Source organism: Hydra vulgaris, chromosome 04 (assembly GCF_038396675.1).
Source record: "Hydra vulgaris chromosome 04, alternate assembly HydraT2T_AEP".
NCBI classification, from domain to species: Eukaryota; Metazoa; Cnidaria; class Hydrozoa; order Anthoathecata; family Hydridae; genus Hydra; species Hydra vulgaris.
The window spans coordinates 43,196,803-43,212,014 of NC_088923.1; the positions used below are offsets into that span (position 1 = coordinate 43,196,803).

At 27.1% G+C, this 15,212-nt stretch overlaps 1 long non-coding RNA gene across 1 annotated transcript; it reads right to left on the reverse strand.

Annotated features, from left to right (window-relative positions):
• Positions 1–7,685: 7,685 nt before the first annotated feature.
• On the reverse strand, positions 7,686–12,355 carry LOC136079821 (uncharacterized). Its single transcript, XR_010638247.1, has 3 exons — positions 10,194–12,355; positions 9,648–10,060; positions 7,686–9,571 (listed from the first exon to the last, which is right to left on the reverse strand). It is a non-coding gene; the product is annotated as an uncharacterized LOC136079821 (long non-coding RNA).
• Positions 12,356–15,212: the final 2,857 nt, after the last annotated feature.

Below are 15,212 nucleotides of genomic sequence, written 5' to 3' on the forward strand. Positions count from 1 at the left end.
ATAGGTCAATAAAAAAACCTAAAGTATATTTTGATTGTTCAAAAGATCTTGAGATTTCATTTACAAATTGGATGATGGCATGCTCCGTTGAGTTATCCTTTTTAAAGCCAAACTGGTTAGCGTATAGTAAGTTATTTTTGTCAAGATGTTTGTATACTCTGTTACACATAATTCTTTCTAAAACTTTCGAAAATATAGAAAGCACAGAGATGGGGCGATAGTTTGTTATTTTAGATTGATCGCCCTCTTTATAAATAGGAGTCACTTTAGCAATTTTTAATTGCTCTGGAAAAATTCCTTGTTTAATTGATGCGCTAAAAACTTTAAAGAGAACATCTTTTAATTGCTCGAAACAATCTATAATCACGTTTCCGTTTATTTCATCTGATCCACATGATTTATTCTTTTTTATAGATTTGAATGCCCTTTCAGGTTCTTCAGTTGATAAATCAGAGGACAACTCATCAGAGCATACGCACTTATCCAATGGTCAATGGTAATAAGAAGTCACTAAATAAGGCTTTGGTATTAGGATCTTAATTGATAGTTTAGGACCTATTTCAGTAAAAAAATTGTTAAATTTATGTGATATTGCATTTGGTTCAAATATAACAGTGTTATCAATTTTAATCATTTGTGGTAGAAAACGTTAGCATGATTTTTATTTTCCAGTAATTTGCTTCATTATTTCCCAAATGCGCTTTGTGTTATTTTTAAATTTGTTAATTAATTCTGAATAATAATTTTTTTTAAGTTTTTACTAATTTTCTCAAACAAATATTTATAATTTTTGTAAATTTTTTCGTTTGCAGTTGTTTTTGTTTTAAAAAAAGTTATATACAACTTTTGTTTGATTTTCGATGATTTTTTTAATCCCTTGGGAATCCCAAGGAGAGTTCAAACTCTTAGGTTTTGCAATTATTTCGACAGAGGGAAAGTTAGCGTCAGATACCGAATAAAAAGTTTTGAAAAAAGTTTCATATATGTCATTTGCATTATCATTAATGTTTATATTACTCCAATTTAGTAAAGATAGCTGGTCTTTGAATGAGTTAAAGTTATTCTGATTAAAAATTCGTTTCTTTATTACTTTTTTTTTGTCAATTGTTTTTTCTGTATAGGTGTTAATTGTAACGAAAATGGGGAAATGGTCTGTTATATCAGTTTTTAAAATGCCTTTTTGCAAATCATTATTAAAAATATCTGTTGAAATAATGTTATCAATTAGAGTCGCTGAGTTTTTTGTTACTCTAGTAGGTCGATTGAAGAGGGGGATTGATCCTGTTTCAAAAATTGGGTCATAAAAACATTTTACTTAGTAGTCATTATTATAAAGAAAACAATTCATATTAAAGTCCCCAAGTAAAATATTTTTTTTCTTTTCCGCGTCGCCTTTTTTAATAATTTGTTGTAAAAACATGCTTAGGGGTTCACTCACGCCACCAGGTGGCCGGTAACAACAGCTAATCAATAGGTTTTTTGTTTTTTTGTTTTCAATTTCAATTGTTAAAACTTCTTTATCGCAGTCAGAAACGCTCAACTCGCTTCTAAGCCTTAGTGTTTTATGTGCGTAAATTAAAATTCCACCACCTCGTTTGTTTGTTTGTCTCTCTAATGAAATTATGTTAAAGTGAAAAGCGCAATTTAGATCTTTTAAAGTTATCCAAGTTTCTGTTAGGCATATTATATTAAAAAGATTTTTTGTTTCTTCAAATAAATTTAAAAGTTTTTCAAAGTTACGATTTAAATTTCTTATGTTGAGGTGGAGAATTCTAATTTAATTAGAATTTTTGTCAATAACATTCAGAGCCGTAGTGAGAATTTTTTGGTGATTGAGATAGGTAACTTCCAGACATGGAGCAAACTCCAAACATTTATATGTTTATACTTATGTCAAATTGCGATGATTGGAGGCTGGGAACAAAAAAGCCCCAAATATTCACCCTCCCTGCCCCAAACGTGAGAGCATCAAGTTGATGAAGTATTTTTTGTACTATTCTTAACTAGACTTATATTCATCGATAAATTTTAAGTTTAATTTTAAAATATTTTAGCGTTCAAAAATTATGACCATGTAAAGTTTAAACCCCCCTCAATTTGAGGGGGCTGCAAATTTTATATGGTAATAATTTTAAACGCTAATAGATAATACTATGAAACTTAAAATTTATCGATGAATATAGTCTTAAAACATTTTGATTTTTCTCTGGAATGGAGTTACCTCTCATTTAAAAATAAACTTGAAGAAATTTTTTTGTTTCTGGATAATATATTTTTATATTTTAAAAATAATATATGGTCTCTGGATAATATATTTTTATATTTTAAACGTTTAATAACTTCATGTATTATTTGATGTATTTATGCTGTCAGGTTTTATAGAGATATACAACTATATTTGATTATGATTTATTGAGATTGTAAATTACGAGCGATTCTCGATGACAAGACTTGACGGCCTTCTGCGAGTCTCCGCGTTCTTTTTATAGTAGTAATAGTAATAGTAATACATTGACTAACGACTATTGTCGCGGAGCATAAAGTTTAAAATTTATACTTTACCAGCCGTTAACAAATAAATGTTTATCTAGCTTTAAAAGATTTTACTGTCATTGCAGAAACCACTTTATAAAATTAAATACCTGTATAACTATATCATCTTTTACTTAGTTCTTATTGTATGATTTTATTATTTAAATGTTAACGATTTTATTGTACAACGATTTACTAAAATGTTTAAAAAAAGAACAAAAAAAAAAAAAAATGTCCATGTTACGCGTTAAATCGTTTTTAATCGAGAAAACAAAAGTTGGCGGTATTTACATTTTAAAAAATAAAAAAAAAAACTTTATAGTAATATTGCAATAACCCAGAGCCGACAACACCGGGGGGAAGGAAGGGGCACGTGCCCCCTCCCCCCCCCCCCCGCTTTTTTTCTATAGGACCTTTTTTTTTAAGAAAATTCTAGACATAGAGGACTTTTTTTAAAACTGACGATTGTGCCCCTCCACTTCGAAACTCGTTTTGTTGGCCCTGTAACCTAAATGTATTATAAAAACTAAACTTTTCATAATTTTCTTTTTTCTTTTTACAGATATAGCTTAAAATATCCGCGTCACAAAGTGAAATCGATAAACACGCCGTGACGCTTTTATATAAAGTTTAAGAAAAAATTTTAAAGTTAACTTGTGGTTAGGTATCAATTTTTTAGGTGTTAGCTAAAAGTCCTAGATTTTAGTGCTTTTGAAAATCGGTCAGAATTAGGACGTAGCTAGAAATAGGTCAGTTTACCCTACTCATTTATTTTTGTGTTGAACATATGACTTATATTTATAAAATAAATGTGCTCTCTATATACTCAAAAATCCTAGAAGGAATTTTGTGCAACAGAGCATCTTGACAAAAAAAACCTACTCTATGTTAATCAATTTGGTTTTAAAACATATAAGTTAACAGAGCATCTAATTTGTAAATGAAATTTCAAAATCTTTTGAACAATCAAAATATACTTAGGTATCTTTATCAACCTATCAAAGGTCTTCGATACGGTTGACCATCACATCCTACTTGAAAAGCTAAAATACTATAGAGTAAATGACCTAATGTTCCCAGCAGACAAAAATACGTTTTTAAAACGTTTTAAATACGCATATTAAAATCGCTCCTAATACGTCTTTTTATAGTATAGAACGCAAATCTGAGAACACGTATCGAAAAGTCGTTAATAATGCGTCTTAAAAATACGTGTGTTACCCTAAGTAAAAAAACGTATTTTAAACGTTTTTCAGAACTTACATAAGATGTCTAAATTGCGTTATTTTTTAGTATAGAACCCAAATCTAAAAATACGTGTTTTAAAGATGTATTTTAAACCGCTAAATTTAGCGGTTTAGCTATGTTTATAAACATTGTGTCTTTTTAACAAATTCAAACCATAAAAAACGACAAATGTTTAGTTTGAATTTAAAATTTCTGATAAAACAATATATACAGTAAATTATATATATATATATATATATATATATATATATATATATATATATATATATATATATATATATATATATATATATATATATATATAAATATTATAATAAATTATATATATGTATTACATAATTAATATAAAATGAAATTAATTATTTCTATTTTGGCGAAAGTTTTAACTCAGCGGGTGCATTTTTCAACTTGTTTCCTACAATTTTTCGTATAGATCTTTGATTAGCATTTGACTATTTGGCCATAACTGCGCATAATTTTATTAATATTATTAAATACATAAGATATATGTATATATTATATAAAACTGTTAGTACAGCTAATTATAACTGATCTCACCGTAAACTGCACTATTGTACTCTAATTTGTCAAATAAAATCTTTGTTTTTGAAGTACCTTTACGGTCCTTTCCCTTCAAATTCATTTTTGATCGTAGCTCAACAATGAATAATCTGAAAAATAAAATGATATGAAAAAATTATATATATAATCAGATAATTAACTATTAAAAAAATATATGTTTAAATCATATTCATAACTTAAATCGAAATGTTTTTAAATTGTTACCAGAATAAAATATAATCATTTAAAAAGTATATTATAAATTTACTTTGTTATTATATTGCGTGTAAGTTGTTCAAAATTATCACCACCAATACCTTTTAGCTTTTCCAACTGCAAGTAAATTTAAAAAAATAATAATTAAATATAAATTTCATAATCCAGAGAAAAACTAAATAAATCTTCATTTTAGTTCTAGAAAAATCTGCAACATGATTTAAAAGCATATATAGAAAAATAGCATGTTTGCTGAATGCTCCTCTTTTTTGTGTGTGCAAACTTAAATCAGTGCGCCATAGATTTAAAATTTAAAAGTATATTTAAGGATGATAAAATCATATAAAATACCAAAATCTTCTTTTCATCCATGTCCTTTAGTGAATTTTTTTTTTCCAATGTTTCAACATCCATTTTCATATTTATTTCATTTGGAGTCCCAATTTTGTTATTAACTTTTAATAATGTATTTATTCCATCTCAAATCTCAATTAATAATGAAAGGTTTTTTTTTTGATATTCTAAAATAAATTTTATAGCCAAATATAATTGAAGACAATATATTTAGATGTAAAATAAACTCAATAAAATATAAAACATACTAGCTGTTGACATGAGACACTCTTCTAAGTGAGTACTCCAATCTGATTCAGCATCTGATTGCTTAGATGAAGTATTTTCTAGATTTTTAAACTTCTGTGATTAAATACTTCTATTTATAATTCCTTGATTTGGAATTTGCAACCCTTGATATAATTATATAATCAATTATTCATTTTTTAAGTTCATGAACTCATTAATTTATATTATTTCTCATTCAATTTCAATAAAAGTAGAATTTCAGTATACCTGATTCAGGAGAAAACATTCTAAACAAGTCTAGTAAGGGTTTTGATTGATAAGAAGAATTTGATTGAAGAAGTTGAGTTAGCGGAGCTACGTGACATGATGATGAGCTTGGCAAATAAATGCCTACAAATACAAAATGCCAATAAAATAAGCAATTAAAATTAAAAATTTCAATTAATATTCATTGTTTTTCAAGATAAATCTCTAACAATCATCTTATATTTCTTAAATATAATTTAAACAATTTCTTATTTTAAACATAATCTCTACATCTGCATCTTTTGGGAGTATATGCCCTTGTTTTCTAAGCATGGTTAGTAACTTATTTGTTTAAAGTCTTGGAAGACTTGGAAGACTTGGAAGACAGCTAAATCTTAGCTTAAAGTTGGATCATCTTTTCTATCAACATTATCTTCATTGTTATAACAAAAATCAAAATCTGAAGGTGTGTTTTATTCACTAAAGTTGGAACCATATTTGATCTCTTCTTCTTCAAGACATACAGATTCCCTTAATAAATTTTCAGCATTGTTAATAAAGCAATTATTTTCTGTGTGAGAGAGTTTACTGCTTAGTATAGGTGTGACTAGGAATTGAAATTCATCTTTTAAAAAAGCAACTAGTTCACCTTGTACCCTTCTGTACTTACGAAAATAAGCCATTTATTTTTATTTAATTTACTTATAACTATAAAAAAATATATTAAATTATAATCAACATTAGACCCTGACCTTAAATTCAAAGCTAAAACAAATTTTGAAATAAGAGCTTTTTTCTTTATTCTAAAATCTATATATAAACATGTGGATATATATATATATATATATATATATATATATATATATATATATATATATATATATATACATATATATATATATATATATATATATATATATATATATATATATATATATATATATATATATATGTATATATATATATATATGAGCTGTTTTCTTTATTCAAGAATCTATATACACACATGTGGGTGTATATATATATATATATATATATATATATATATATATATATATATATATATATATATATATATATATATATAAATAAATATATATATATATATATATATGACATATACATACACACTTGCAAGTCTCTTAATGAACAGTATATGTATATATATATATATATATATATATATATATATATATATATATATATATATATATATATATATATATATATATATATATATATAAATAAATATATATATATGTATATATATAAATTTATATATATATATAAATATATATGCATATATATATATATATAAATAAATATATGTATGTATATATATATATATATATATATATATTTATATATATATATATATATATATATACACACTTGCAAGTCTCTTAAGGAACAGTATATGTTCTTTACCTATTGCTTTAAAGAGACTGCTAAAAGGCAAGACAAGAATAAATTAAAAAATTTTTTTTCTTTCATTTTGTTAATTAAAAGTTTGCAGACCCAAATAAAACCCTTAGTAGATGGGATCCCAACCTTAAGAGGACATAAACTATACTACGGGGACATAAACTATACTAAGGGGACATAAAGTGGGCTCTCCCTAAATTAGTCAATGTATGTACACTTTGTCAATCAATAAGTAATAAAATCAAAAAAACATAAACGAATAAACAGCATAAAACAGTTAAGAAATAAAGATAAAAACATTCTGAACAAAAAAAACAAAAAACATGATCTATAAAAGATGAGTTTTGTGAATTTTTCGAAAAACATTAAAATTTAATTAGTTTCTATTATTTCTATTTCTATAGAACTATTTATATATATATATGTATATACATATATATCAACTACATATCAACATATATATATATATATATATATATATATATATATATATCAACAACCGTGCGGGTTCTCCCTAAATCAGTGGATGTATGTACTGAAGCCTGTACTGTATGTACTGATATCATCGATTAAGGGTTTGGTTTGGGCCTGCAATCTTTTAAATAAAAGAAAGATAAAATATTATTACTTTAAATTTGGCGTTTCAGCAAAATCTCAAAGTCAAAATAACATGGAATAAATATATACTGATGCATAAGAATTTTACAATATATATATATATATATATATATATATATATATATAGGTACCTTCATAAAAAATTTAAACTTTTATTTTCTAAACCAAATTAATTCAAATAAAGAAAATATTAAATGACAATTTTTAATACTAAATTAATTATCCTAGGTTAACTAGAAAAAAAGATATGCCGTTTTGAAGGTGGAGAAAATATAGTGGACATCTTAACAAAGATACACAGGATAACGACTTCAAAAAGTGGACTTTAAAATATTGCGCATAAGATTATTCACAATGTACCATGACATATATAATAAAAAATGTTTATTATATCCCACTTCATAATAATTAGATTAATAAAAAAAATATATATATATAAAGGGGGTTGCTTAGGCCCATTTTAACAAGTAAAATTCTATTTAAGTCATTTTATTTAAAAATTGTCATAATTTGTCATAAATTTAAGCTTGTTCAAAATTTTTTTACATTCTCAGTATCAAATGAGAATGTAAAAAAAATGTATGAAAAAAAAAAATTGTGATTGGAGCCTGGGAACAAAAACACCCCAAAAGATTAGCACTTCAAAAAGTGGACTTTAAAATATAGTGCATAAGATATTCACAATGTACCATGAAAAAAACCTTATTTAAATATGTGACGGGATTGAGTAAATACAATACTTAATTTAAATTCATCCACAGGGTTCTGATTCACCTAATAATCTTTTTTTTTTTTAAATTTATGACCAAGTGAAGTTTCCACCCATCCCTAAACGAGGGGGTTGTAAATATCACATGGTCATAACTTTCGAGCATTAAAAGATGTTTAGATTAAATTTGAAAGCTGTTCATGAATTTAAGTTTAGTTTAAAATAAAAAATTAATTACTCGTTGGCTTAACAGTTAGTTAAGCCAACAGAGACAGGGGTGCTAACTATTTTAGGTATTTTTGTTCCCAAGTTTTAGTTATCACAAGTTTCTGCAAATCATTTTCATTTGACATATAAATGAACATCATTATATTTAGAGTTTTCAGAAAGCCTTAAGTGTCTGTTTTTTCTTTTCTTTTACATTATCTAAAATGTAAAATAATTATGTGTCAGCTCTTAGTTACTATAGCAAATTTAAAAAAATTAAAATTAAATAAAAAATTTATATACAAAATTTTCAAAAAAGACGTCTTTGACAATAGGGCATAATATAATAATGAAAGTTTTAAATAAATTCTAGGTCTTTAAGTATTAAATCTGCTACAACTCCTTCCTGGCTTATGTCAATATCTTCAGCTTCATTTTCATTGACTTTCCAATATCCTATTGTGCATGCATATGATGTTTTCTTTGTTGCTAACTTTTGATTATTAATCCTACCAAAAAATAAATGTATATTTCCATCATCAAGCTCCCATTTATGGCTTATAAACTGCCCTATCAACGTTCCATTCTTCAAAATTATAGCTAAAAATTGTTTTTTTTTTCATCAATATTAATAAAAAGAGTTATTTTTGCATTTTCAACTATTGCTTTTTTAACATCCTTCTCTAGTTGCTTTCTTTCCAGTAGTTTTTTTTTTTAAATTAGCTTTGGTACACCTTTTTCCAATTTCTTCATACAAAAGATTATTAAAATTTTTAGAGGCTCGACACGTTAAAGCTCCTCTCTGAATCGCAAACTGAATGAGGTCTTCTGGCAATGTATTCTCATCAAGCCATGTTAATGCTTTGTTTACTCTGGCTTTTATTTTTAAATCCAGGAAGCCAAAAGTAGCATTAGGAGCACGACATAAAAAAAAATCAACCATGCCCAAGATCCTTTCAGCCTCCATTGTTTGTGGTGGAGCAGATAGTGTGGTTTTTATCATTTCTTTAGATGGATTTGAGAGATAACCAGTCAAATACCTGGCCATTTGTCTTTTAATAACTGTCTGTGTGGAGCTTATCAAAGCTGATATATTTTTAATGACACAAAGTGATTGGTGTACCTTATCTACTTTAATATTCAATATTTGACATCTGTATAAAGAATTGATTCTGGATTACTTTTGAAGTTGGATAATTTCTTTATTGCTTTCTGGAAAATGTTACCCTAACAAAAAAAGATGAAACTTTTATACATGTTTTAAATTCCTTTATTACTTTATTAAAAAACATTAAAAACTTACTAACTCAAGATTACTCTTTCCTGTTGCATTATTATAAACCAGACTCATCCATGGCCCAGTTATTATTTATCCTATTAGGCCCAATCCTTGCAATTGCACAAGTGTCATATCCTTACTTATGTTTTGAAGTAAAAGTTTGCAAATTTTATTTATAGTGTTGCTGAAATAACAGAAGAAAGAAAAAAATTCAAGTATAGTACAAAATTGTAATGGAATTCTATTAAACTTAATATTCATCTAAAAAAATATGTACCTTTCAAGGAAGTTTTGTTTAAGTTTTTTATGTGTAACAGCAATCACTGCCATATGGAGAAAGACATGAAATCTGTTACCAACATATCGAAGGAATAGCTCTGAATTCTTTTTTTTAAGATAGCTTTTGAATGCAGCAGGATCTCCTTTTGAAACTATACCTGATTTTCAGATTGAAAATAATTACTATTTCATATTTTCAAAACAATTTGTGAAACAACAAACAAACAGAAAAGTTATTAAAACTATTATTGAAAAGTTTATAAAGTTATACATATAAAAAATATCCATTACCTTGGCTTTGAAATATCTTTGAGGACTGTTACAACGATCCCATCAGTTCCTTTAGCTGGTTTTACCTTCATCTCGTTATCTATTGTTCTAAAAGCTGATAATGCCTCTAAAGCGATAGTTTCCAGTGGATGAAAATTGCAGTGTAGTTGTATTAATTCAATGTCCATTTCCTCCTGAAGCATGTTTCTCACACAACTATTACCAGGTACTCTGTCTGACAGGCAACTTTTGATTTTTTGAGTGAATATGTCTAAAACTTCTATTGCTGGCATTTTTTTGAACTCTGCAAATGTATTGGCAAGTTCTTTTAACACACTAACTATATGAGTAGCACAGTCAAATCCTGTACCCCAGCAAGTTTAACAATTGATAAGGAATCTCTGTAGAGGATAGGTATTGATATGAAACGCGTTGATATGTTTGTCTAAAATGGTGGTCGCGTCGAACACCAATGTTGCACATTCACAATTGTTTCCTGTAGTTCTGTGTTGTGTAATGTTTTCAGAAATTTTGAACATAAATGAGACACTTTCCACTGGCACATTGTTAACAATTGCAGCATAAACACATTTTCTTATGTGTAGGTCATATGTTTTTAGTTTTTTGGTTTCTATAATCAGCGATTATCTCCTTTTTTTTTCTAAAATAATACTAGTTAAATAATGATTTTGTTCTACAAGTTGTTTGTTTCACGCTCTTTTTTTTTTATCTGTTCCTGTAATTCGTTGATAGCAATTTGGTGTTTCCTTTCTATCTTTTTAACTCTTTTTTTGCAACTTTGTTCTAGTTATTCTAAGAATTCTCAATTCATTTATACATTCTGGAGTATGGAACTTATTCTGCTGAATTCTATTTTTTCTTTTTTCGTTTGAATACTTTAATTTCCACAAATTTATTGAAAAACATTGTCTTTTAAGTCTTTCGCTTGCAAGTTTGTTTTAAGTCATTGAACTTCTTAACAAACAAACTGCCAATTTTCTCTCCTTTTCTTGTAAATTATGTAGTGCATTTTTTAAATTTTGCATAAATTTCATTTTATTCTGTGTTGCGTCTGAGGCAATAGTTAAAGTAGGAGAGGTAAGATTACTAGAAGTAGGAGACATTTTGCTAGAACAGGATCAAAATTTATGTTCATGTGATTGAGCTTTAATTTTTTGTATATCTATTGAAATTTCCTTTGATTGACAAGCTACGCCAGGCTCTGTATTTAAATCACTAGTGATTAGGTGAATATTTACATTGGATATATTTATTTTTCTTTCATATTTAAATGGCTGTTGCCAAATATTAACAATAGCAGTGCATGACTGGATAGGGTTTCTTTTGAAGATTTTTATCGTTTTATGCAAGTGTCTTATATTGTTAGTGAATATCTTTAAATCAGATGTATCTTTAGGTTCAATTTTCAGTTTTTTTAGCTTCAGATAGGTTTTTGATAATCTGAATTTATTTTTAGAAAAAATGTTGTAAATGTTACCATTTAACACAGGCTTGGATTACCATTTATATGAGTTAAAAATTAGTGTTTTCGGCTAGTTTTCAAACTGACAACTATAAATGAATGTGATTCCAACTTTTCAATTACTAAAGATAGCAAAAGGTTTAAAAGATCATACTCTAATGTGCAAATGATCAACATGGAGATTTTTGGATGTATTGGAGTATTTAAAACTCCCTCTTGTTATGGAAAAAGAAAGTCCTCTTTTATGGTGGAAAAATTGTGGAAACTCTTTAAAAATTAAAAGAAAATAGCCCAAAGGTTTCTCTCAGCACCACATTCTTCTGTTGAAAGTGAAAGACTTTTTAGTACAGGTGGCAACATTTATGAACCAAGTAGAAACAGACTATCACCAGAAAGTGGTGAAAAATTAATGTTTATACATTATATTTTTTATCAGTTAAACCAGTTTAGTAGTAAGCTTGTAAGAAACTTTCTCTGTTGAGAAATTTATTTATTTTACTACAGCAACAATAGGCATCACGTTTAACAAGCTTAAGTTCAATAAAATATTTTATTCGTTTAAATTCCTATTTGTTATTTTAAGATTAACAAATGGCGATTTTATAATATTAGATTTTTGTGATGAACTAAAATAATACTCAATTGATGCCCGGAGTAAGGTGTCTGCAGAGGGGGTATTTATTTTACAATTATTTTAGTTGAGTAATAATTTTGGTAAATCTGTTATTCCATTTGGTCAGATTAAATTTATTCTGTAATGAAAATACATAATAAAATTTAAACCAAAACTGTATTGAAATTCATTTATAAAATCTTATGTTCTTCTATTTTCAATTGGTGCGCTTTTTTTAATAAAAACTTTATCCATTTAAACCGTAGCTATGGTACGAGTTAAATTTTTATTTATATTTAGATAAATTTATGATGAATTCCAAATTTGCATTATTGGCCGAACATTTTCTAAGGTTCGACACCATCTGTGTCTGGATCAATCGGCTCGGAGGGTACGAGTACTTAGTAGTGCAGACAAAACAACAACACGTTGGTCGTTAAATCAAATGGTAGGATACATCTGTTTTGATAATTCCTGCTGTTAAAGCAGCATCAAAAATTGAATTTGTTAATATGTTGTAAATTGCCGTTACTGAAGTTGGAATTACCCGGATGGGTTTGTGTATAATTAGAAAGATATTAGGCCTTAGTACAGTGTAATGAAAAAAAAAGTCTGTAATGAAAAAAAGTCTTCTTACTTAACGCGATTTTTGGACTCCAATAATAAAATGTTATTACTTTTCTTTAAGACTTTCCTTTTATAAAAGTGATCATAGGAGGGACACCAATTTTTTATTAATAATAAAACAATATAAAAATAAAAACTAATAAACATCACATTACTAAATAATATATATTAGGGACTGTCCATTAATTACGTCAACAAAAAAAAAGGTGGGGGGAGAGAGGGTCTAAAATCTTTTGACAATTGTTAAACGGGAGGGGGAGAGATCGAGAAAATTTTACGTCAACAATGTTACTTTTTTTAATAAATTTAATTACTCAAACAAACGGAAAAAAATACTTTTTCGTTCCATTTTAGTTTTATTTAAAAAGCGGGTGTTAATCAAATGTAGACGTAATTAATTGACAGCCCGTTATTTGTTGTTTTATTTCCTATTATCTAGATTTTACGTTTAACGCTACGGATTTTACGTGCGTTCTCAAGTAAATTCCTTCGTACGGATATATTACCTAAATGGTATTATTTTTGTTCCAAACAATAATAATGCCTAGAAAGAATCATACAAATTACTAGTAATGTCCCAAGAGAATTATTTTTTTAACAATCGTTAAAAAAAATCAAGATCAGATTATTGAATTTTAAACTGATTTTAACGAATAGTGGAGCGAACAGCAAATAATACATTACTGCTGATATTTAACGCCATGTTGAATTTTTTAAAGACAAAACAAGAAAGTTAAATGTATTCAATTAAGTCTAGCTTATCTTTAAATAGGTTAATATTTTAAACTTCTATTGTTTCAAATGGCAATCTGTTTCAGAATACGACCGTACAGTTTGTAAAAAATCCCTCGCGATTACGATTTAAATATTTTTTGTCAGCGTATAAATGGTTTTCCAATCAAAATCTTGTCAGCGTATAAATGGATTCCAATATGATGGTTGTTACTTCGAATAAATAAAGATGGACCTGAAACATTTAAAGAACATGAGTGCTTTGGTGATATTTTCTAAACACTTTTTCAGTGTGTTACGGATGTCAATTTCATTTTTTTTGTCCTTTCATTGTATGAGAAATGACGTTACTCCGGTACCGATTTTGTTACTCATTTTTGATTAATTTCTAATAAATTTACATCTTTTTCAATATGAGGGCTCCATACTGTACTGCATAGTACAGTATGGAGTCTTCATCTATGTTTTTTATATTGCTTATTATATTGCTTATTATATGGACTATTTTCTTATGATTGCTTTGGTTTGTTATGATTGTTATGGATTGCTTATTATATTGACTATTTTCATTACTATTAGTAATAATGTAATTATTAGGGGAACATGGGGTAAGATGACGAATGGGGCAAGATGAAAACCTACAGTTATCTCTTAAGCAAAACTAAATATAACAGTTGACTTTAGCTGAAAGGGAAGTAGATTAGTTTTACTAGATTTATCAATGGTTTTTTTTTAAATATTATTTTTGTGACGAAAGTTAAGTATTAAAAAGTTTTTCCGACATTGAGAAAAAAACTTTTTATCCTCGTTTTACTTGATTTATTACATCGCTACATCACCAGCTAAAGGTAAGCGAGAAATTTTTATTTAATTTGATGAAACTGGAAGCCATACAAGAAGTATTAGGCTATGATAATTTGGTTATGTACTGATTCTGATTCATTTTAAAGATTGTATTAGCCTGGGGCAAGATGACCGGGGCAAGATGGCTTGTCCGTAATCTATATTAAACAGAAGTTTACTTGTACTGTTTGCTATTCTTGTATTGTTCAGTAATTATTTTATTACAAAATACAATATTTGTTTGACGATAGTTTTATTTTGTTGCGTTGGAGTTTGCTACAAACTGATTACTTGGTTGTTACTGTTTTTTTTTTGCATTGACCGATATAAATGTATAATTTATTAGTTTTAAAAGTTACACCTTTATTTGTATTACTTTTTTAATAAAAAAGAATTTGTGATGATGGTTTTTGAGGCGTTTATAGAGTTTTCTTTTCTTAAAGTTTTAAACTTTGTTAACTCAAATCGTCATCTTGCCCCGTATGCGGGGCAAGATGACGATTTGAGTTAACATCGTTTAATGAGTTTTTCCCTAGCTATTTTCTACTTTTAGAGTGGTTTTTTGATACATAAGTGACGCTGAATGATTTTTTATCACTTTTAAATCAAGTTTTAATTTTTGGGACAGATATTGGCTAAGATACAGGCATTTTTCGAAACGTTCGTCATCTTGCCCCATGTTCCCCTACTAATAGCTTATATTTAAACCTGCACTTATTAATATACTCCGACTTAAAAAACA